Source organism: Borostomias antarcticus, assembly GCF_949987555.1.
Source record: "Borostomias antarcticus genome assembly, chromosome: 15".
Classification (NCBI taxonomy): Eukaryota; Metazoa; Chordata; class Actinopteri; order Stomiiformes; family Stomiidae; genus Borostomias; species Borostomias antarcticus.
In genome coordinates, this window is record NC_140248.1 from 6,111,139 (window position 1) to 6,135,960 (window position 24,822).

At 44.9% G+C, this 24,822-nt stretch overlaps 1 protein-coding gene across 1 annotated transcript in view; it reads right to left on the reverse strand.

Annotated features, from left to right (window-relative positions):
- cadm2a (cell adhesion molecule 2a) overlaps window positions 1–24,822 on the reverse strand; it is a gene marked incomplete at both ends in the record, with an annotated part of 268,849 nt that overhangs the window by 46,773 nt on the left and 197,254 nt on the right. The window lies entirely within an intron of this gene.

Consider the following 24,822-nt stretch of genomic DNA (forward strand, 5'->3'; position numbering starts at 1 on the left):
TGTGGGGGCGGGGCTAGATGAGTGGCGTGTCCAGAGAGGAAGAGGCGAAGTTTCGGAATGCCCACCGCCATATGAGCGCTGCTCAACGTTTTTTGGACTTCTTCTATGGTTTTGATTTATATATGGCGGTGGGCATCCCGAAACCCCGCCTCTTCCTCTCTGGACACGCCACTCATCTAACCCCGCCCCCACGTCAAAGAGAGGCCAGAATGTTTTGCAGCGCAAGAAAGTTTTGTAAACGCAGAAAAAGTATTGTAAAGGCAGAAAAGTGTTGTAAACGCAGAAAAGGTTTTGTAAACGCAAAAAAGTATCGTAAATGCAATTTTTATTTTATTTTTTAATAATTAAGTGATTATTTATATATTTTTTGTTTACAATACTTCACTTACGTTTACAATACTTCACTTACATTTACAATTTATATTTTTTTGTTTACAATACCTCACTTACGTTTACAATACTTCACTTACGTTTACAATGCTTTCTGGCCTCATTTTGACTCCATAGAAGTGTCCACTCCTAAACAATAGCTCTAAAAAACACTCCAAAACAATGGAACAACTAGCTAGCTCTCTTAGCTAATTCGTTCACTCTAGCTCCTAGCTAGTTTGCTTGGTTGACTGAGGTTGTACTTGACTGAGGTCGGCTGTTTATATCCTCCCAGAACCGTTGCTGCCCTCTGGTGGTCGGTCCGAATTATTACAGATCATCACTAATCACTCGCAATGAAAAATTGAAAAAGAAATTGTGGATCCGCCGTTCTTCCACCCAATGCTACGCCGAGTTTCATGAAAATTGGTAGGCCTAGTTGGTTATCTATCTATCTATCTATCTATCTATCTATCTATCTATCTATCTATCTATATATCTATCTATCTATCTATCTATCTATCTATCTATCTATCTATCTATCTATCTATCTATCTATCTATGTCACAGATTCATACATTACAATTGTGTCGAGGTTTAAGGCTATGACACCATTTTCTCTGTGTCAATGTTGGTGATATAGTGCTTTAACTAGGGCTGTCACGGTTAGGAATTATCCTGAGCGTTCAAATTGATAGATTTCAACCGCGGTCTGCGGTTTTACCGCTGTTTTTTTATTATTTAGTTTTACACTACATTTTATCTATATCCTATGTGTGTAGCCTAGTTGTGGCCTACATTATTCGTTTTTATGTAACGAAATACATTAAATAAATGAGGGTACAGGAATGCAATGGTGCGCGCAGCACACAACAGGCAAATCATTCGACATAGTAAAATAATAACAACAACAATAACAATTAAGCTACAGATATAAAGGGACCTAAAGGGCAAAGGCAATGTTTTCTGTGCACTTAAGTAAGCTTAGGCTAGGCCTAACACGTTATACATATATACCAAAAGTTTAGTGCCGTGCATTCATTAATCGGATAGCCTTTCTATAGGCGTATTTGACAGTCCTGGAAAAAGCCCTGATAGCCCTGATACCAAAATGAAAAGAAAATCCTTAGTGGCCGCTGTTGTCTGTATTTTGTTATTGTATTTTGTGGCCTGTGTGTAGTTGTAGCCATACCTATTATTCCTACAATGAAGTAGGTCTACCACCACCATGTCAGATGTAATCTCTGGTCTGAATGGGTAGGCTATGTATGGAAACAAACTTTTTGGCGCGATCAGCTACAGCTTTCTAATCCAACTTGAACTTGTCTTTTTACAGTTTACTGAGTCTTTGTACAATAAATCCATAATGATATGATTTCGTTTGTGGTAATTTATCACACTTTCATGATGATAATAGTCCTTGTTTACAGGCTAATATTTGGCTATCCGCCTTATTACCTGCCCAATGTAGCCTAATAGAATTGCCATAACATCTAATTTCTAGATCTAGGCTATACAGTAACACTAGGCCACCATTTCCATTTGAAATTGATTAACTTATTTCTTATATCATTCTCGTTCTGCTCCGCGCAATGCGTTCCTTCGACTTCGCGGACGTACGTAGGCCTAGTCCTAAACTAGAAGAATCTCCGTTTACTAGTCAATACATTTTTACAATGATTAGGCTGGACGTATTTTCTATCTCAGTCGACGGCTGAATATTTCTTTGACAGCCCTTGGAAAGCCCCATGGAACACAGGCCTAATAAAATGAAAACACCTTAGTGACCGCGGTAGATGCGGTGCGCGACAGTCCTAGCTTTACAGTGTATTTTGACAGACAGGCCTACAGATGTGTATCCTGATCGCATCGTGTTCGCCTAGTCAACAGGATCAATTGTTCCTTGGCATGAGTGAATAAGAATCTTTAATTCATCTTGGTAAGGATGGACTCGCTGACCCCCCTGTCTGGGAGCTACTCTTCTAGTTCACTCTATGCGGTGTTTTGACCCCCCTGTCTGGGAGCTACTCTTCTAGTTCACTCTATGCGGTGTTTTGACCCCCCTGTCTGGGAGCTAGCTACTCTTCTAGTTCACTCTATGCGGTGTTTCCCTGTGGAATGCTGCACGAGCTCTCGCTGCCACTATGACGCCTTAAGGCCGATAATTGACGTCATGTAAGAAACGTCTATAAAAGTTTATCCCCGAGAGATTCATGTCATTCTGGATTCGTGATTAATAGCTAATGGTTACATTCAGTTATTTATCGATGCCTAAACCGTTCAACCAGCCACCGTTGTGCGGCGCTGCTCTGGCTGACCTGGGACCTGTTGTTGGTGCTGGTCTGGGTACAGCCATCATCATCGGCCAGTACCTCTACCGACGTTACAGTGAGTAGCCTAGTCAATACTTGCCCACTACTAGCCTACTGATGATGGTAAAGTGAGGCGTCTGCACAATGAATGCATCTCTGTGGATATGTAGACATCTACTATACTGATCCCTTGAGCTACATTGAGCTGCAGGTGTTCATCAATAACACACGAGGGAGGAGCCTAGGCCTTTATACTTTACTGTGGGAGGAGCCTAGGCCTACATACTTGACTGTGCTGATTGGCTCGGCTGTGCTGGGGCACGTGCACGACGCGAACCCAATGTAAGCTCAAGGGATAGATAGATAGTTCACTAACTGTATATTGCTTTTATACAACAGCACATTAGCACACTCGATGGTAAAAAATATGGGTTTGTAGTGTTCAATTGGCGCTGAACGCGTTGCTTTTAGTTTGTTTACCGTTGCTAGGCAACCACAATAACATGTTTATTTACATAGTGCCTGTGTGTGTTTGTGTGTGTGTGTGTGTGTGTGTGTGTGTGTGTCTGTGTGTGTGTGTGTGTGTGTGTGTGTATGTGTGTGTGTGTGTGTGTGTGTTTGTTCAGATACCGGCAGTGGCCCACAGCATCAGGCCCCTTACCTCAGCGCTGTCCCACATGCTCCTCCCCCTCCCTCTACCATCAGCCGCCAGCGGCTCACCCTTGACCAGCTCCTCTTCATTGAGGAGCTGGGCAAGGGAGGCTTTGGCACGGTAAGATAAGCACTACAACACTGTCCTCTCTCACTGCCAACACAAGCCACTCTCCAAGACTGGGGGCGGGGGTGGACCAACGGTGGTGCAGGGGCTTCTTAAACTTGATGAGCTCTGAATATAATACCAGGGAAGTGTATTGAGTATAATACTAGGGAAGTGTATTGAGTATAATACTAGGGAAGTGTATTGAGTATAATACTAGGGAAGTGTATTGAATATAATACTAGGGAAGTGTATTGAATATAATACTAGGGAAGTGTATTGAATATAATACTAGGGAAGTGTATTGAATATAATACTAGGGAAGTGTATTGAATATAATACTAGGGAAGTGTATTGAATATAATACCAGGGAAGTGTATTGAATATAATACTAGGGAAGTGTATTGAATATAATACTAGGGAAGTGTATTGAATATAATACTAGGGAAGTGTATTGAATATAATACCAGGGAACTGTATTGAATATAATACTAGGGAAGTGTATTGAATATAATACTAGGGAAATGTATTGAATATAATACTAGGGAAGTGTATTGAATATAATACTAGGGAAGTGTATTGAATATAATACTAGGGAAGTGTATTGAATATAATACTAGGGAAGTGTATTCCAACCTCTCCCTCTGGTTGTCAGGTCTACCTAGCTGAGCTGAAGCAGCAGAGAGGGACGCAGTTTGCCGTGAAGGTTCTGGAGAAACGGGAGGTTCTCCAGAACAACCACTTAAAGTTCGTCATCATGGAGAGGTGGATTTTGGCCCACGCTAGGAACAACCCCTTCCTCGCCCACCTGTACTCCACCTTCCAGGACAAGGTAAGATCTACCTCCTCACTTCTCAATTACTACTTCAGGAGGTCATTCCGGAGACTGGATGGGGGGTTAAGTACCTTGCTCAAGGGCACAACGGTAGCTTGGAAATGGCCTGGTCTTGAACCAGCAACCTTTGGGTTTGCTGGTCAGATGCCCTGACCACAGGGCTACCTATCACTCCATCCTCTCTCTCTCTCTCTCTCTCTCTCAATTCAATTCAATGAGCTTTATTGGCATGAAAGAACAAGGTTCATTATTGCCATAGCAAAGTCTTATACATAAATAAGAAATAAATAAAATTAACTCAAGAAAGAAGAAAGAAAAGTAAACAAATACATAATTAAATAAAGGAAAGAAAAAGTATATATATGTTACGGTCAATGTGAGAAAACGGGGAATGTGAGCTTTTCCCGGTTATTGCGCACATTCCCGGACCTCGCGGGGAATGTAGGAGAAACATGTGCGTTTCTCACATCTCCTGGGTAATGTGCACATTCTCCGACCTTGCGGGAGATGTGAGAAATTGGTTAGTATTTCTCACATCTCCCGCAAGGTCGGGGATTGTGCACATTAACCGGGAAATGCTAGCAATTCCCGACCTTGCGGTAAATCTAGCAAAGTCCAGCCGTATGCAAAACCTCTGCGCAGCCGGGTGGTGGGAGAGGGCTCGTGCGCTTAGAACGAGAGGCGCTTGACATTTTGCCCATGGTTTTCGAATACATAGCATCAATTGCATTAATGGAAACATTAAATTGGGTCTAATTATACATGTGTTGAAAGTTAAGATAATTAGCCTACAAGCCGCGAGGCTACGCAACACAATAAGCAAAACAATCTCACTGTTTCACTCGTCCCACTCCTCTGTTTCACTCGCCCCGCACGGCAGGGACAAGAGAAACGATGCACATCTTCTGTTCTCGGCCGTCTTGAATTGAACTGTTACACCACAGAACCAAACTTACAACTAATAGGTTAGTAAAGGACATGTACAAGTTGTTTGTCATCATCAAAAAATGTAATCTCCATCTTTATTAATTTCTGTGTAAATCTGATCAAACCAAAAAGTGTTTCATTCGTCCCGGTCCTCCCCTACAGTTAATAACAGTCTGTGGTCTACCTTGAACAGTAATATAGCCTATGCTGCACACAGTGTGAGTAGTATTAGGAGGATAGGCCTACACTGGTGATCAAGTTAACAAACGCAAAATGAAAATCGCAACAACAGGAAGGTGGGAACCTCCAAAGGAACCCTACACGTTAGCTAGCCGAAAGAAAGACGAAAAATCTCTCCCAGGTGTGCGCCAGTAACGTTAGCCCAACTACCGTGGGTGCCTCTTATGGTGCACGCCCTCTGAGGCGTCACATAAGCCCTCTCCCACCACCCGGCTGCGCAGAGGTTTTGCATACGGTTGCGCTTTCCTAGATTTACCGCAAGGTCGGGAATTGCTAGCATTTCCCGGTTAATGTGCACAATCCCCTACCTTGCGGGAGATGTGAGAAATACTAACCAATTTCTCACATCTCCCGCAAGGTCGGAGAATGTGCACATTACCCGGGAGATGTGAGAAACGAACATGTTTCTCCTACATTCCCCGCGAGGTCGGGGAATGTGCGCAATAACCGGGAAAAGCTCACATTCCCCGTTTTCTCACATTGACCGTAACATATATATATCACACACACATACACAACGACGATGACTGACTGAGAGCTGTATGTGTGTCCAGGACCACCTGTACTTCGTGATGGAGTTTTTCAGCGGAGGATCCCTGGATTCCCTGATACAGGACGGCCCCCTCGACCTCGCCAGATCCAGGTGAGCGCCAGAGCTACACCAGGTCATATACAGGCCCTTTTATAGGAAGATCCAGGTGAGCACCAGAGCTACACCAGGTCATATACAGGCCCTTTTATAGGAAGATCCAGGTGAGCACCAGAGCTACACCAGGTCATATACAGGCCCTTTTATAGGAAGATCCAGGTGAGCACCAGAGCTACACCAGGTCATATACAGGCCCTTTTATAGGAAGATCCAGGTGAGCACCAGAGCTACACCAGGTCATATACAGGCCCTTTTATAGGAAGATCCAGGTGAGCACCAGAGCTACACCAGGTCATATACAGGCCCTTTTATAGGAAGATCCAGGTGAGTGCCAGAGCTACACCAGGTCATATACAGGCCCTTTTATAGGAGTTAATGCAGGGTGTCGTAATGATAATAAACCACTAAAGTCATATCAACATACAACAGCCACGACTAAAACTGCCTCAAAGCGTCTGGGCTGTTGTGTGAACCTTAGTCTGACTCAACGGATGTAGGTTTTGGGGATAAGCCTTGTAGTTTGTTTATTACTGCCCAATCAGTGGCGCCAATTCATGTGGTCGGCCAATCAGTGGCGATGGGAGATTCCCACTCCCACATCCCCCACTCCCCTACACCTCCATCCATTGAGTCCACACAGCGCTAATGAAGTGTGGAGATAGGTCTGGCTATATGAGAATAATTATGAACCTTAATATGCTGCAAACTTCCCTCCATGTCCCTCAGGTTCTACTCAGCTGAAATTATCATCGGCCTCCAGTTTTTGCACACAAACAGAGTCGTGCACAGAGACCTGAAGCCGGACAATGTCATGGTCGACCGGGACGGCCACATTAAGATCATCGACTTCGGGCTGTCTAAGTTCATGGGTGACGGCAAGCTGACCACATCCCACTGTGGGACATTGCCGTACATGTCCCCAGAGGTGAGTGTGTGGGTAGGCACCAGACCTGGGTCAAAATATCATTTTTGTCGTGCTCTCTCTCTCTCTCTCTCTCTTTCTCTCTCTTCACTCTCCTTTTCTCTGTTTGTCCTCAGGTCCTTATGAGCGGTCCGTATTCGTACTCCGCTGACTGGTGGGCCTTTGGGATCCTCGTGCACGAGCTGCTGACCGGCCAAAGGCCCTACTATGGCGATGATGTCAACACGTTGATGAACACCATCATAACCATGGACTACCGATGCTCCATCACTGAGGAGGCCAATGACCTGCTGGACAAGGTCTGTTAAGCACACACACACACACTATATATATATATATATATATATATATATATGAATGAGATTCATAATTCAGCAACATTTGTTTGGGTCACCGAGCCCCATCTCCTATCTCCCCCACAGCTGTTGGATGTCGACCCCAGCTGTAGGTTGGGAGAGGTGGGTAATATCAGGGACCACCCCTTCTATGATGCCATCAGCTGGTCCGCTCTGGAGAAGAGAGAGATGGACCCCCCCGAAGTGGTACGACCCGGTTCTCCGGCTTCATGATTGGTCTATTAAGTCTGTTGATCAACTGACTCTTCTTATTTACTGATATTAGATTTGTATTTAAAGGCATAGTATGCTTACTATGCTATTTTGGACATTTAGCCCTAATTGTGGTCTGTCCCTGTCCACTTCCATTGTAAAAACATTTGAGTCAGAAGGAAATCTCTACAGTATCTAGCTCAGTGAAATGATGGTCTCATGTGTCAGGTTCATGTTAGACAGACCGCAAATGTCCAAAATAGCATACTTATCCTTTAAGGTACAAATGACTGTTGAGAGCCTCAGTAATGTATCAGTTCTTAGACGGTCAGCAGGATGTGGACTACATATTAAATGCTGCAACATTAGTGTGATAATCGTCTTTCTTACACAACAAGTGGGGACAAGTAGGGACTCTACTATGAAGCCTGTTCCAGTCATATCAGAACACAGAACATTTTAGAGAAAGGAGAACGCATATTACTGGGACCATAGTCCTTATTTCTAGAACATTCTAGAGAGAGAACACATATTACTGGGACCATAGTGCTTAATTCTCCATGCGACTAGTTGCTTGTTGCTGACGGCCCTTCTCTGTCAATCATCAGGAGCGAGTCTGCAGCGAGTCTGACCCGGAAGACTCTGAGAACTCTGAGGTCTCTGAGGACTCCGAGGATTCTGTAGATCAGGAGCGGTTTGCAGGGTTCTCGTACATTGACCCCAAAATGGAGGACCTCATGAAAGAGTCTTGTCCAGCGGTGGAGGCTGATGTGGAACAGTCAAAGAGTGGTGAGTGGAGAAATAACTGACCGTAGAATGTGTTCGGTCAGAATCGAGTATTTCAGAGCGCCATGTAATGAAACTCTCTAAATGCTGGATATTTTTCTCTCTCTCTCTCTCTCTCCCTCCCTCCCTCTCTCTCTCCCCTTCACACCCTCACAGAGACCGGCATGTCATCATGGCTGTGCATTGGCGCTGCTGTCCTCGCCACGGGGGCTCTGTTTGGGTGGCTGACATGAGACACACACACACACACACACACACACACACAGCCCAAGGAACAACCACAACAATCGCGCATTTTATGAGAAAGGTTTTTGTGTTTCTTGGCATCATTCACTTCAGAGCTGTGATTGGTTGGTTGGTTCTTCAACACTGATCTCTCCAGCAGTAACTGACCCACGTCTGACCTCACTGACCTGCATAGGAGTTCACTGAGAGCACCACTCATCTCTGGGAAAGACCTCCACATTTCCCACATCTGAACAATGACAAGTGATAAATAAATACTCTATTATTATTATTATTATTATTATTATTAATGAGGCTGGCTGGTCACTGCCAGAGACACCAGGAGCTTCCAGCCAGCAAACTGGGTCCAACACACCGGCATCGATCACGAGGGCGTCCCGCACTGACGTACCGTGTGTGGACGTACCGGTACTTAAGATATAGGCAGGGGCGGAAAGTACCGGCGAGATGCAATGAGGATCGGTAGTTCTGGAAACGCCGATGGACGGCTCGTCCGAGGAGGTCCTAAAGAGAGATCTCTAACACGCCATGTTTCAGCCGCTGCCGTCTGGGAAACGGTGTCACAGCCTCAGGGACCTGCAGGTTCAGGGACAGCTTTTTCCACCAGGCAACCAAGCTCTTGAATAATGGACACTAATGCCCTGTTGCCTGTCTGGCTGTGACACACACACACACTCAGACTGTGCATACACAAACACGCCAACATGTATACAATGCACATTTGCACTTTTGATGCACTGTACACTTTGCACACGACATATTTCTCTATTGTATTTTATTGCTTTATTTTTATTATATTGTATTTGTTTTGTATAATTATCTTATTCTATTATACTTAGTTATATAAACGCATGTTACTCTCTTATACTTGAATAATGTAACAAATAAAGAATCTAGCATCATCTTTGGGTTTTTGTTATTACTGTATTTCTTTTGTTCATCCATTAAATATGTTATGTTGATATGTTCTTGTTGCGACAAGCAGTATAAATTACATGGAATCTGATCTTTTCAATTCTGATTACTTGTGTCTAGCAACAACAACAAAGCATTATGGCGCGTTCCAGGCAACCCGTAACTCGTGTTTTTCCGACCTTCTACACGTGAAAATGCACTGGAATGGCAGTCAAACCCGTAACTTCCCACCCGTGAACTCGTACCAGATCGATGTACTCCCAGTTGCGCTCTCTGACGTCACACAGCCCTCTAAGCAAGATGGCAGCCCCCATGGGTATGGCGACAAAGATAACTTTAGGGCAACGTAAAGTAAATTTGTACGTTGTAATCAAAATAATACAAACGATTATGCACTACAATCTGCTACAGTATGTGTATGTAATGATGCACAAATATGTTGACAAGAGATAGCTAGTGCTAGCTAGCTAACATTAAGGTAAACCTGAACGTGACCATGCAAACGGCGAAAAGTCGATGATGTCAATAAATAAAATGCAACGTACGATTTCTTAGCATAGCGAAATTAGGCATACAATGTTTAGCTTGCCAGCTCTGACAATGTGCCAAATCTCAAGCTTTTACCATATCGGCTTGTTTACATTTATCCAGAATGCCACGCATTCAGACAGTTTGCCTGGAACGCTATATAGTCATGAGTCGTGACTTGAAGTCGTAACTTACGGGCTCAAAATCCTATCGAACGCGGCATTATTTTCCAAGTGTCCTCCAGCTTCTTGAAGAAGCCACCTGTGTTAACGCCTCTCAGCTGCCAATATGGCTGACAAGGCCAGGATTGCATCATGGGAATTGCAGTTTTAAGGGGATGGGCAGATATATTCCTTCAGGCAGCCTCAGGGGTGCCACACAGTATGAAAGAAGTGACAGATTGAAAGATTGCGTTGTTTCAGGTAACCAGGTACTAAAAGGGTTATACGGCAGCAATGAGAGCTGCTGTTGTGCAAACTTTGCCAATCCACACAAACACCTACTGTACTGTAGCATAGAGGTGAAAGGTCAAACTTAACCAAACCACACTAACACCTACTGTACTGTAGCATAGAGGTGAAAGGTCAAACTTAACCAAACCACACTAACACCTACTGAACTGTAGCATAGAGGTGAAAGGTCAAACTTAACCAAACCACACTAACATCTACTGTACTGTAGCATAGAGGTGAAAGGTCAAACTTAACCAAACCACACTAACACCTACTGAACTGTAGCATAGAGGTGAAAGGTCAAACTTAACCAAACCACACTAACACCTACTGAACTGTAGCATAGAGGTGAAAGGTCAAACTTAACCAAACCACACTAACACCTACTGTACTGTAGCATAGAGGTGAAAGGTCAAACTTTATCGAACCATACAAATACCTACAGTCAGGGGTGAAAATTAACTTTTTGGCTCACGGTGAGTCACCTGCCAAGGGGACTGTAGATTAAAAAATCTACCGGCCAAGTATTTTTTTTTTTTCAGATAGCCTTCCGAAATCTAGTTGCCAATTGGAAATTTTACCTGCATTTGTCCGGTGGCAGGTGTTAATTTTCAGCCCTGCCTATAGTACTCTACTGTAGCATAGAGGTGAAAGGTCAGACTTAAACAAACCACACTAACACCTACTGTAGCATAGAGGTGAAAGGTCAAATGTTACCAAACCACACTAACACCTACTGTAGAGATGAAAGCAAAACAACAAATGCATGTGTGGAGAGGACATCTTTAGACAATACTCCAATGCATTTTAATAACCTGCATACTCCACACTGAGGAATGTCCATAAGCTGCCCCTGCTTGGATTTTGCAGGTAATCAAAATCAATGTGCTTCCTGTCTATCGCTGAGGTCCATCGCTGACCCTTGGTAGAGCTGCCATCTAATGGGTCCTTGCAAGAGGGAAATCGGCAAGAGAAAATTAATTGGCACAAGACAGGATGACAAAAATGGTCAGATGTGCATATACCATATACAGATAATTGACCTTTTGGGTAAAGAGGTCCACATACCTAATGTTTTGTGGACAAGGTTCCATTCTATAGAAAAGGGAATTATGATACCATTGAATTATACATAGAGATCCATACCACCACAAAGCCATGCGCATACATGGAAATCTCGAGCTTGACACTAATAACTAGCTAAGACGAGAACTAGATATCTATTTACGTTAACCTAGCTGGCTACAGGCTTATTAAATAATACACAACATCACAACTAGATATGTTTTATATAAAACATAAACTAACGTTAGATCGTTGAACACAAGTTAACTAGTGGCTAACGTGCACAACGTCAGGCATGCAGCCTTAGCAACATGCGCGCAGATTGGCTGGGTCAAGGGGGGGCACTGCCCCCCCTGGTGGCCAGATGCGCAAACTGTCTGCAACGCGTCCAAAACATGTATTCTAGAGACTGGGTTGCGACCGGATCAGAGAAATGCACTGAACGGCTCCTGCTTGCGTGAGAATTGATTGTGCTGATTCCTCATCCAGTTATGGGTGGATGGAAAACTTTCAACTGAATGTTCATATTGTTCTGATAATTTCGGCTATAGCAACATAAGAGTGGCAGCTTTGACAGCAACCCAAACATGAGCTAATCCCATAGCTGTAGGCCTACCATTGCTAGCCATGAACGAACTGTTGGATACTGCACATCTGTGCAACGTATCCATTGTCCAGTTGTCAAATTGATTATGCACGCACTATTATTCTTTTGGTGATTATTCTTTGATATAAATGCAGATAGGCTACATGTGAAGAGGCAATTGCTGGATTCTAATACGCTGTTTATAATGACACATCCCGACATTGAAGCATGAAAGGCGTAGCATACATTCCGTTTTAGTTTTTGGAAGAATTTATTGGAAAATATTGTTTGAAGTAGGCCTAGGCTATATTGAAACGAATTCCAAATGTTTGTGCTAATGGACGCCGCAGCGGAGGCGCAGTTGAACGAAACGTGGATATTGGAAATAATAAGCACTATGTTTTTAAATGTTGTGGGTCAATCATGCAGCTGTAACAGAATATGCGCATTCCAATGTCCGTGCAGGGCACGTATTTTTACCACTATAATCCCTATTTGATGGGGGGGGTGGGGGGCTGGGACTGACTGCCCCCCCTGATCAAAAAGTCAAACTGCGCGTATGCTTAGCAAGTGGGCATAAAGTACTGTGGCGCTGATGGTAGCTAGCTATGCTAACTATGCTAATGTTAACTAAAACTAGGGATGTGCGCAGCGACTATTTTCACTGACGACTAGACGGTGGTTTTGTAACCGATTACACGACTAGTCTAAAAACAGGATTCCCAAGTTTCTACAACAAGTGCTAGTTAGAAAAATGTAGGATGTTTCTCAAACTCTGCAAGCTAAGATGCATGACTATTCTTGATGTTTCGCAACCACTCAGCGGCAGCCAATTTGCACGTGTTGCACAGGGCTGTCATACACTCTCCTTTGTTTGCCAGTGCAAAACAGTAGTTCAGCCTGTCCTTACAGATTATTACTCAGCAAATATATAAATGTGATTTATTTTGTTTAATTGAAGAAGAGTAGGCTAGCCTATAGCCTGTAATGTTTCAGTAGGCTAAAACTAGATTTCACATAAAGACCGCGGATGTCGGAGGGTTTGAAGGCAAATTTATTCAAACATTGGTCCACAAAGAATGATGCAAATAATAAAGTGAAAGAAATAGTAGCCTTCTGTGCAAATATAATGTTTTATATGGACCTGTGTGTCTGCAATAAAGTTCCTCTATCTTTCTAACCAACATTCAGCGGAAGCCAATTTTCACTCGTTGCGCATCTCGCTCAAGTGTGGTTTGGCTAAAACACAGAATACTTTGTGACTGTTGCTTGGATGTATACTAGTATGCATAAACCTATGTTTTGCAAATTTAATGGTCTGCCTCCTTCAGAGTTCAACTGGCAATTAGGCTGTGAAAGCGAGCGCGCCTCTTGGAATCTAGTCATAGTCTATTGTTGCACAGATTTCCGTCACGTCTTGACTTTCACAAAACAAATGATTAGGCTACATTAATTAATATGAGCACACTTTAGTGGCAATGTGCCGTGCAACCCTGATCATTGAATAGCATCAGTTAAATTACTATAATATTAAAGACTGCGGATGTCAGACGATAGGCTACGTATTAGGCGTATTAGGCGTATAGGGGCCAAATCCGGAGCTCCCATACAAAAGGAACGCAGCATAAACAATAGGGATTGTGCAGATGAATGAATGAGGTGACTAATTATTTAAGTATTTTATAAAAAATAAAAAAAAATCTAATTCTATTATATTTCATTTAATCGACTATTATTTCTTAAACGACTAGCACAAACTGTGCCGTTTAGTCGTTTAAACGACTAGTCGCGCACATCCCTAACACACACACAAACACACTGTGAAAAGACGCGCGTGGGTGTGTTTGGGTGGGATTCACATAATGTGTACAAACGTGCAACAACTGGCAGATATGCATGGACTTAAAAAAGAGAAGGAGAGAGAGGAGGGAGAGAGAGAAGTAGAGAGAGGAGAGAGAAGGAGGGAGAGAGAGTAGGAGAGAGGGACAAGGAGAGAGAAAGAGAGAGAGAGAAGGAGGGGGGAGAGAGAGAGAGAGGTGGAGATAGACAAAGACCGGGTAGAGACAGACAGTCTGACAGCAGTGGTCTGGTGACGGAGGAGGACAATGGGAATAAAACCCAGAGGTCCGATCTTTGCTTCTCAACGTCTCTCCTTTCATATCCCTCAAACCCCGAGGCAGTAGAGAGTGATAGAAGGGCCACCTCAGACGAGACGGAGAGAGATAGACAGAGATAGAGAGAGGGAGAGAAAGAGAGAGAGAGAGAGAGAGAGGGAGAGAAAGAGAGAGAGCGTGTTCTCGTCAAGGGTTCTTGCTGGGTGGTTGTGCGCTCTATGTGTCCACTCCCTTCAAAGTACATGTATCCAATGCTTCAGCAGTCACGGGCACGAGCACAGATATACACGAAAACACAGGGAGTCACACACACACACACACACACACACACACACACACACACACACACACACACACACACACACACACACACACACAGGCAACAAAAAAGCACCCAGCTATCAACTCGCAAGTTTATTTATTTATACGTTCATTTATTTATTTATTTAATCTCGTCCATTCCTTCAAGCAGAGAACGTGGCACGGCTTTCGCTTTGCTGGTATTATTTCCTGGATGCAAATAAATGGCAGCAGCGTCTCCTCGGTCTCATCTGTTTGGCTAAACGACAGCTGCTGGCTCTTTCTCTACGCTCGCTCATTTATTCTTTCATTTGCTCTGTCCATCCTTTACTGCTCTGTCCATCCTTTACCGCTCTGTCCATCCTTTACCGCTCTGTCCATCCTTTACCGCTCTGTCCATCCTTTACTGCTCTGTCCATCCTTTACCGCTCTGTCCATCCTTTACTGCTCTGTCCTTCCTTTACTGCTCTGTCCTTCCTTTACTGCTCTGTCCTTCCTTTACTGCTCTGTCCATCCTTTACTGCTCTGTCCATCCTTTACCGCTCTGTCCATCCTTTACTGCTCTGTCCATCCTTTACTGCTCTGTCCATCCTTTACTGCTCTGTCCATCCTTTACCGCTCTGTCCATCCTTTACTGCTCTGTCCATCCTTTACTGCTCTGTCCATCCTTTACTGCTCTGTCCTTCCTTTACTGCTCTGTCCTTCCTTTACTGCTCTGTCCATCCTTTACTGCTCTGTCCATCCTTTACTGCTCTGTCCATCCTTTACTGCTCTGTCCATCCTTTACTGCTCTGTCCTTCCTTTACTGCTCTGTCCTTCCTTTACTGCTCTGTCCTTCCTTTACTGCTCTGTCCTTCCTTTACTGCTCTGTCCTTCCTTTACTGCTCTGTCCTTCCTTTACTGCTCTGTCCTTCCTTTACTGCTCTGTCCTTCCTTTACCGCTCTGTCCATCCTTTACTGCTCTGTCCTTCCTTTACTGCTCTGTCCATCCTTTACCGCTCTGTCCATCCTTTACTGCTCTGTCCATCCTTTACTGCTCTGTCCATCCTTTACTGCTCTGTCCTTCCTTTACTGCTCTGTCCATCCTTTACTGCTCTGTCCTTCCTTTACTGCTCTGTCCATCCTTTACTGCTCTGTCCTTCCTTTACTGCTCTGGTTATCTGCTACATGGAGCGTCCTGGCAGGCGTGACATGCTGATATGTGTCAAGGCATATCTGGAGGCCCAGACTGCTGATACAACCCTGGGGAATGTGTGTGTGTGTGTGTGTGTGTGTGTGTGTGTGTGTGTGTGCTCTCTCTGGTGCTAAAGCAGGACTACAATAGCATATCAGTAACTGTCTACAGTAGCACACCACCATTTCCTCAACAGGGAGGTGTGTGCTAATATAATAGAATATTTCTAAATGCTTGCAAATGAACTCAAGCACACTCAATTCAAAGCAAAATTATTATTAGTTATCATTAGTTAATTGCGGAGGTCATAATAAGGCTATTATCATAATAATTTCGATTAATTCACGATTAATTGTGCAGCCCTAGCTCCACCCCCCCCCCCCCCAACCACACACACACACACACACACACACACACACACACACACACACACACACACACACACACAGTGTACCACCAAATCCTAATTCTTTCCTCTCCATCAGTAAACTTAAACCTTGCATGAACTAAAATGTGGTTTTATTGCTGTTTATTTGCTTTGAGACAGCAATGTGAGGACAGGGAGCCATTTCCATGTACTGGAGGAGCCCGTTCTTCATCAGCGTATATCCTTCCCCACTGCCCTCACCACAGGGGGGGGCGCTGCATAAATCCAGCCCCTGGCCTTGTCCACTAGGCCCAGGGGGTCCTGAGGGGCACATATATCTACTTTGATGGGAGGCTTCCCAAGGCTGTCTCGGTTCGCTAACTCTCTCTGACACCACACCCACACACGCACACACACAAACACACATATGCACACGCATACACGCACACACACACACGCACACACATGCATGCACACACATACATACAGTACACACACACACATGCATGCACACACACACAAGTGGGGCTTAAACCGGAAGTCGATTCAAAGCGGTTTAAACTGAGGGGAAATGTCATTTCCTTAGCCTAATAATTATTAATTAGGGCCCGAGCACTGGCGGTGCGAGGCCCTATTGAAATTGTAAGGATTATTATTATTATTCTCCTTCTACCTCTACCTTCTTCTTCTCCCCAAACAAATGCATTTTTGGCGGCCTAAACATCGATGAAAACGGATGAAACTTTGAAGATACGTCAGTCCCGTTGAAAAATTTGATAATTCATGGGTGAGGGAAATGGGCGTGGCAAAACGGCTCAAGAGCGCCCCCTGGAAAATTTAAAATGGCGAGCCCCACCTTTCAGTTTGATGTAGGCGAACGAAATTCGGTGGGCATATGTAGTAGGGGTGTGCCGGGAGCGTGTGGAGAGCGTGTGTTGCGTTTTTGTGTCTTGAGTAAAGTTGAGGTTTTGTGGTTGTTGGTTGGATCCATTGTATGTTTGAAAGTTGAGTTAATGTAAATACTATTTGCTGATATTTTCTGTTTAATTGTCTTTTGTGGCTGAGGTTGCTCCCCATACTCTGAGTTGTATAAATTCCTAGCCCCCATAAAACACAGCTGGCTGTGGGGGGGGGGGGGGGGGGCAGTGATACGCGGTCACTAGACAATAGGTTTTTTTCAGCCTTAGGTGATGCGGGCAGTGACAATACTCTCTCTATCTCTCTTTTTCTTGTTCTTTCGCTCTTTCTTTCTCATTTCTCTCTCTTTCCTGTCTTTATAAATTAGGGAAAGATAATTCATCCAGTGGGTTGTGTGGTGGTGTATGGGACGACTGGATTAGGATAATTATTAATTCATAAATTCATAAGTGGATGCTGAACCTGGGCCAGGTGGACACTGATCGAGACATCGGTTACTCAGCACTCAAACCCTAGCAGCAATCCACTAGTCAATCATACCTTTTATTAATGAAACCCTTCTTCAATCTTCATAAATTGAGGAGGGGTGTAGCTAGTCTATATTTTAGGGATATGAAGAAATCTTTCATTCTTCTCACCTCTGTTGTCCAATGTCGAAAAGTAAGCCTGAATTGCTGATTAATGCTCAATGATTGAAGTAGATTGGCCATCTGATTTAATTGTTTTGAGTGGTTGACCTGCATTTGAGGCTTGGTGTTTTATGATAAGGTGATTGATTGGTTTGGTTACTTGATTTGATATTAAGGATAAAAGGTTAGTTCATTAATTGATTAATTCTTCAATATTTTATTGATTATTTGATTAATTATTTAGTTATTCAACTTTTTATTATTATAAGTATTATATAATATAATAATTCTACTTGATACTGGATATAAGTGGTTTTGAGGGTGTTTAATTGTTAAATGGATGTAGATGGTTTGGTGTTGAACTTTGGTTATTGAATGTTGGTCTGTTTGATATCTGGTTTAGAGGTGTCTTGGTTTTTGATAGAATAAGCATTGGTTTAAGGGTTTGCTTTAGTAGTGAGGTATATACATACATACATATATTACGCTTTGCATATTGTGTGTGTGTGGAGTGAAAGGATTGTGAGTGGACGGACAATAGGACTCAACTTGCGGATAGGCAAAGTGGTGTGGGCATTTCAATGTCTACATCAAATCTTTTTATTTTAATTTATTATTTTCTGGCATACAGCGGTTAATGAGGGGATTGTCCTCTGGTGCACAATACCCTAAGCTTGTGTCAAATCAGGCCTTGTGGTTTTTAATTTGTAAAAATTAAAAGTGCTTAAAGAGGCCGATCGCTCCCTGTGCTGAAGACTAGGGTTGAGTTGAGCAAGATTAGATCTGGTTAGGAAGTTTAGTCAGAGCAAGAAGAGTCCCATGTCCGTGGGTGATTGAGTGTTCATTTCTTTATTAATTACATAATTGATAAAGCTTCATTTTTATAGTGTTAGATTCTTAAGAGGTTTATTAATAGTTTGAATTGTTAACTGTTTATCGATTTATGAGGAAACAGTCTTGACACTGTTCAGTAAAGTGGGACGGACACAGAAAACAGCATTGGAAGCAGTAATCACAGCTCAAACCGAAATAAAGGAAGTCAACAGCACGACGGACAAGCTGCAGAGTGATATTGATGCTCTGTTCTCCCACATGAATTTAGTTTCGACTTCGCATCCTTATGACATCAAGAGGGAATCTAATATGGCTTATTCACAGTTACTTGTGCTAAACACTGAGGGAAGATATGTCATCAAAGATGATAATGACGACATTATACAGATGGGAAATGCCAGAACGACCATCACTACCCATCCTGATGTGAAGTGCAAAACCAGGAAGTTAGCTCAGTCTCTGATACCAGGTGAAAAGAAGAAGAAGAAGATAAACAAAAAGGGAAAACATGGAAGCGACAGTGACTCTTCTGAAGATGAAGGAGTAAATATTGGAGGATATGATGAAAGTATTAGAAGGATTATGACAGGTGCTGAATAGAAATGAAGAATGGACCAAGAAACAGACTCTAGTAGTAGTAGTGAAGAAGTGAATGAGGAGTCTGACTCGAATGAAGATGATGCAACGTGGACCGAGGAGGTACCAGTGGAAGTAGAATTGAAGGAAATGAGGAAGTAGTTGAAGGGAATTAGTAAGTAGTTGAAGGAACAAGATGCAAAGCTGAAGAAGAAACTCTCTCAAAGTCAGTTATTGGATGGAAAATGTAAAGTAATAGAGAAGAAATAAAATGTTTTGCAGAATGAACAATCACAGATTCAACAACAACAACAACCAATGATGCAATCTTCACTCCCGTTCCCTGTTTTCCAGCAGCCTCAGACATGAGACATGAGAGGTGTGGAAAAGGCTTATTATTCTTTCTGAAGAATTCAAAACCAATTCGATGTTAGAAAAAAAAAAAAAAAGGGGGGAGGTGAAGAGGAAGTCGAGCATGTCAACAATATTTGTACGAATTTACTATTCAGGAAAAAGCTACTATTTGTGCTCATCCGAATACCGTATTCGTATTCGGGCACACCCCTAACACACACACACACACACACACACACACACACACACACACACACACACACACACACACACAAACACATAACTCATCCTGAAACCTCTGTATCCCCTCCAGTACTGGGAAACCCTTAGATTTTTAGAAGACTGCTTTTTATTTTTGTTCCCAGAACAAAATACTGCCCCTTCTCCCCTTCCCTAAACATCCTCATCTCCTGCAGTCTCTCTCCTGCAGTCTCTCTCTCCTCCTCTTTCTCCTCCGCCTTTCTCTCTCTCCTCCTCTCTCTCCTCCAGTCTCTCTCCTCCTCTCTCTCTCCTCCTCTCTCTCCTCCAGTCTCTCTCCTCCTCTCTCTGTCCTCCTCTCTATCTCCTCCAGTCTCTCTCCTCCTCTCTCTCTCTCCTCTCTCTCTCCTCCAGTCTCTCTCTCTCCTCCTCTTTCTCTCCTCCTCTCTCTCTCCTCCTCTCTCTCTCCTCCTCTCTCTCTCCTCCAGTCTCTCTCCTCCTCTCTCTGTCCTCCTCTCTCTCTCCTCCTCTTTCTCCTCCGCCTTTCTCTCTCTCCTCCTCTCTCTCTCCTCCTCTCTCTGTCCTCCTCTCTCTCTCCTCCTCTTTCTCCTCCGCCTTTCTCTCTCTCCTCCTCTCTCTCTCCTCCAGTCTCTCTCCTCCTCTCTTTGTCCTCCTCTCTCCCTCCTCCAGTCTCTCTCTCTCCTCCTCTTTCTCCTCCGCCTTTCTCTCTCTCCTCCTCTCTCTCCTCCAGTCTCTCTCCTTCTCTCTCTCCTCCTATCTCTCTCCTCCTCTTTCTCCTCCGCCTTTCTCTCTCTCCTCCTCTCTCTCCTCCAGTCTCTCTCCTCCTCTCTCTCCTCCTCTCTCTCTCCTCCTCTCTCTCTCCTCCTCTCTCTCTCCTCCTCTCTCTCTCCTCCAGTCTCTCTCCTCCTCTCTCTGTCCTCCTCTCTCTCCTCCAGTCTCTCTCCTCCTCTCTCTCTCCTCCTCTCTCTCTCCTCCATTCTCTCTCCTCCTCTCTCTCTCCTCCTCTCTCTCTCCTCCAGTCTCTCTCCTCCTCTCTCTCCTCCTCTCTCTCTCCTCCAGTCTCTCTCCTCCTCTCTCTGTCCTCCTCTCTCTGTCCTCCTCTCTCTCTCCTCCAGTCTCTCTCCTCCTCTCTCTCTCCTCCAGTCTCTCTCCTCCTCTCTCTCTCCTCCAGTCTCTCTCCTCCTCTCTCTCTCCTCCAGTCTCTCTCTCTCCCCCAGTCTCTCTCTCTCCTCCAGTCTCTCTCTCTCCCCCAGTCTCTCTCTCTCCTCCAGTCTCTCTCCCCCAGTCTCTCTCTCTCCTCCTCTCTCTCTCCTCCAGTCTCTCTCTCTCCTCCAGCTCTGCACCGACTAAACAGCATACTGTAGTAATGTAGGAAAGCAGGAGAGAACACACAGTATAAATTCACGCTAGTATCGACTATCTCTGACAGTAGAACGGTCCCCCAGGATAAGTACGGGCAGGGAGACAGTAATGGATTAGCTGAGAGCCATTAGGGCTGGTTAGTGCTACGCAGTGTTTGTGTTTAATTGCTTAGCGTTGCTGGATGAGCACTTGGCAGCATCGGAGATATGTATTCCGACGGCATTAAGCGCTCCGTGCATCTCCACTGATATTCCATAAATCCCTGCTGTGAGTGTGTGTGTGTGTAAGTGTGTGTGTGTGTGTGTCCACTACTCTGTCCTCGTTAACGACAATATCGTCAAGCAACACCCATAAGGGGTACACTGTATACAGGGTTTGTCAATATACAGAGACTGCATGGACAGTAAATACATACACACTCGCCCCCCCCCCCCCCCCCACCCCTCCCCCTGAGTCTCGTTTCCCTGGAGACGGCAGCCATCATTATGGAGCTCCTGCAGGTGTTCTAGATATTGTTTCTTATTCAGGTGACACAGTTTTATAATGAGAAAAGTGCAAATTCCAGCACATCCAGAACGCTGTGGTAGATGTGCTCCCGAAGCCACGGCTCTTCCATCCGCCCGTCCCCTGTCCCATCCGCCCGTCCCCTGTCCCATCCGCCCGTCCCCTGTCCCATCCGCCTGTCCCCTGTCCCATCCGCCCGTCCCCTGTCCCTACAGCCCACCTGGGAGCAAGGTGCTGTGACGCCACAGACTCTGGGAGTGTGTGCTTTTTACTACCAGTGTACTGTATACCGTATGCGTGTGTGTATGTATTTGTGTGTGTGTGTGTGTGTGTGTGTGTGTGTGTGTGTGTGTGTATGTATGTGTATGAGTGTGTGTGTGTGTGTGTGTGTGTGCAGGCGCAGGAAACGGACTCTCCTCGTCGTGCCTTACCACCACACTACGTAATTGGGTTGCAGAGACGGAGACTCCTCGTGCCACCGAAGCGAGTTTCTCTCATCCGTTCCTCGCCATCACACAGAGTTGAGCAGGAAACCCAGCCTGAACGCTGCTCATTAGGCCCGTCTCCAGAGCAGGCCAGGCAGCAGCGAGAGCCCGGCTATATATACACGCTCCAGCCCCCCAGAAGAAGCACACCAGACCCCTTCTGTTGCCCGTGGAGCTAGTGGAGCTGACGGCTCCCTACCGCCCCTGTCACTTTGACAAGGAGGCTGAATCCTACTGGACCTCCAGGCTCTGAGCTGTGTGTGTGTGTGTGTGTGTGTGTGTGTGTGTGTGTGTGTGTGTGTGTGTGTGTGTGTGTGTGTGAAGAATCAGCACTATAATACTATAATGTGCAGTAGAAGGTAAGAGATCCGAACCTCAGACATCTGAAAAGTCCGGTCAAGTGAACAGGTGTCAAAAACGTACGTAGCCGTCAAATAAAATGCAGTGTATTTGCATAAAATGCATCACTTTCAGAGGTACGGACACTTCAGAGCCTCGAAGGGCCCTCACAGAGCCTGAAGGGCCCTCACAGAGCCTGTTCACAGAAGGCGGTGTTCACAACATGGTGATCCTGGGTGGCCCTGGCATAACCTGAGCGAACCGATCCAGATGTAAAGCTCGGTGGTAGAGAGAGGCCCTCGGACGCTTCGCTCTCTCTGTCTTCCACCCCCCCCGCCACCAAGAACAGAACGCTCCGTCTCTTTCAACCGCCTTATTTCCCCTCGGAGGAGACAAACAGGTGCACATTCCTGCTGAAGCTACCCTAATCACCGCTCTCTCTCTCTCTCTCTCTCATCTCTTGTTCTTTGTCAACATGCCCAGGTAATAACAGTGAGGGAGGTCTTTGTGTTCTGAGTGCTCCAGAGCAGAGAGACAGGAAGTCCTGTTCTCCCGCTCCCCTGACGAACAGGAAATACCGGCTTCATTTACAGGACACCTGTTCATGGTATCCCTGGGAGACATGGAGGAACACATACCTCCTTCACTTTACGTGACTTGTGTAGCTGTGTGTGTGTGTGTGAGAGAGAGAGAGAAAATGAGTGTGTGTATGTCACACAGGTTTTCTCCATTTTAACTTGCATGCACACACACACGCACGCGCGCATGCACACACTAGGAGGGAGACGCAGCCCAGATAGCAAGCGAATGTGTAATAATTCTGGGCCATATATGGGCGGGAACTAAGCCACAAGGGCCAGATCTGGCCTGTATATGGCCCAGATCCGCTTGCTATCTGGGAGAGCTGAGGACACGAAAGAAAGTTCTCCTCAATTCCTCTCCTCAATTCCTCTCCTCAATTCCTCTCCTTCACCCCAGCCTGCGTTCCCTGGCTTGTCTCCCCCTCTCTTGTTTTACGAGCGCTGTCGAGGGGAGAGAGGACTAGTTTGGGGATCATCTCAGATTTACCGTCCAGCGCTTTTCTATCAGAGGGAACTGTGTACCAATCTGCAGCCAGATATGAGAGCAGAGAGGCTGGAGCTCTCCTCTTCCAGGAAATAAAATAAGATGAAAAATACACACAGCCGTCTGCCAGTAAAAAAAAAAAGTTGTGTGCAAGGTTTTTCAATGCTTTTTTTCTATTGACTTTAGAGAAGTTTCTGGAGAGCCTCTCCAGCGTTACGGAACGCATCAAAGCTTTCAAAGCTTCGACTGCTGCGATGGGTGTGGAGGAATTGGAATGTCTGAACTACAGTGCCTCTCTCTCTCTCTCTCTCTCTGTCTCTCTCTCTCTCTCTGTCTCTCTCTCTCTCTCTCTCACACACACACACGTACGCACACACAAGCATGTGCACACTCATGCATGTACGCACTCACACACACACACACACACACACACACACACACACACACACTCCCATACGCTCACACACACACACACACACACACACACACACACACACACACACACACACACACTCACATACGCTCACACTCACACACACACACACACACACACACACACACACACACACACACACACACACACACACACACACACACACACACACACACACACACAAGGGGAAAACTGATCCAGCCGGCTGAATATTTGAAACATGAGTGCCTGAAGAGTTTCATATTCATCAGTTTGTGAACCCAATATGAAAACCACACTGGCTCCTCTGCCTTGACCTTCTGACTTCAGGCTTCGTACAGATTCCCCCAACAGCCAAAGGGTTCCAGGAATAGGAGATGTCCTCACTGGATAAATTGGCAGAAGGGAAGCTTGGCAGATTTCAAATGAGAGCTTTCCTGTCTTCTGTTCTTGTAACGTGCACATATCGGTGCCAGAGTCGACATTGGTGAGTCAGACATCCAGGAGGGTTCTGTCTGTCTGTTCTCTGAAGGAGAGCGGGTTCTGTGGTGCGTTCTCCCTTCATATTGTCTCTTTATTTGACTGAAGGCTGGGGGAGGCTCTAGAGAAAGAGAATAAGAGCCTACCTGACCGTGGAGGCAAGTCACAGAGGACTGTTTCCTCATGCATGTTTTTGCACGTGTGTGTGAGCGTGTGTGTGTGTGTGTGTGTGTGTGCGTATGGTATGTGTGTGTGTGCATGTGTGTATCGTATGTGTGTGTGTATGTATGTATGTATGTATGTGTGTGTGCATGTGAGTGTGTGTGTGCATGTGTGTATAGTATGTATGTATGTATATGTATTCATAATTTTATACGACCAGCAAATATCAGTTTACCTGTGAGTGAGGCCAGGCTAAAACTGGTTCACATTAATCCATTTCTGAGTTTTTATGGACTCCGTTCACAAATGACGCCGATCAGCTGGGTCAAACAAACAAACAAACAATTGGGAAACTTTGGATTCGGCAAGCATGTCCTGGCTGTTACGTTTA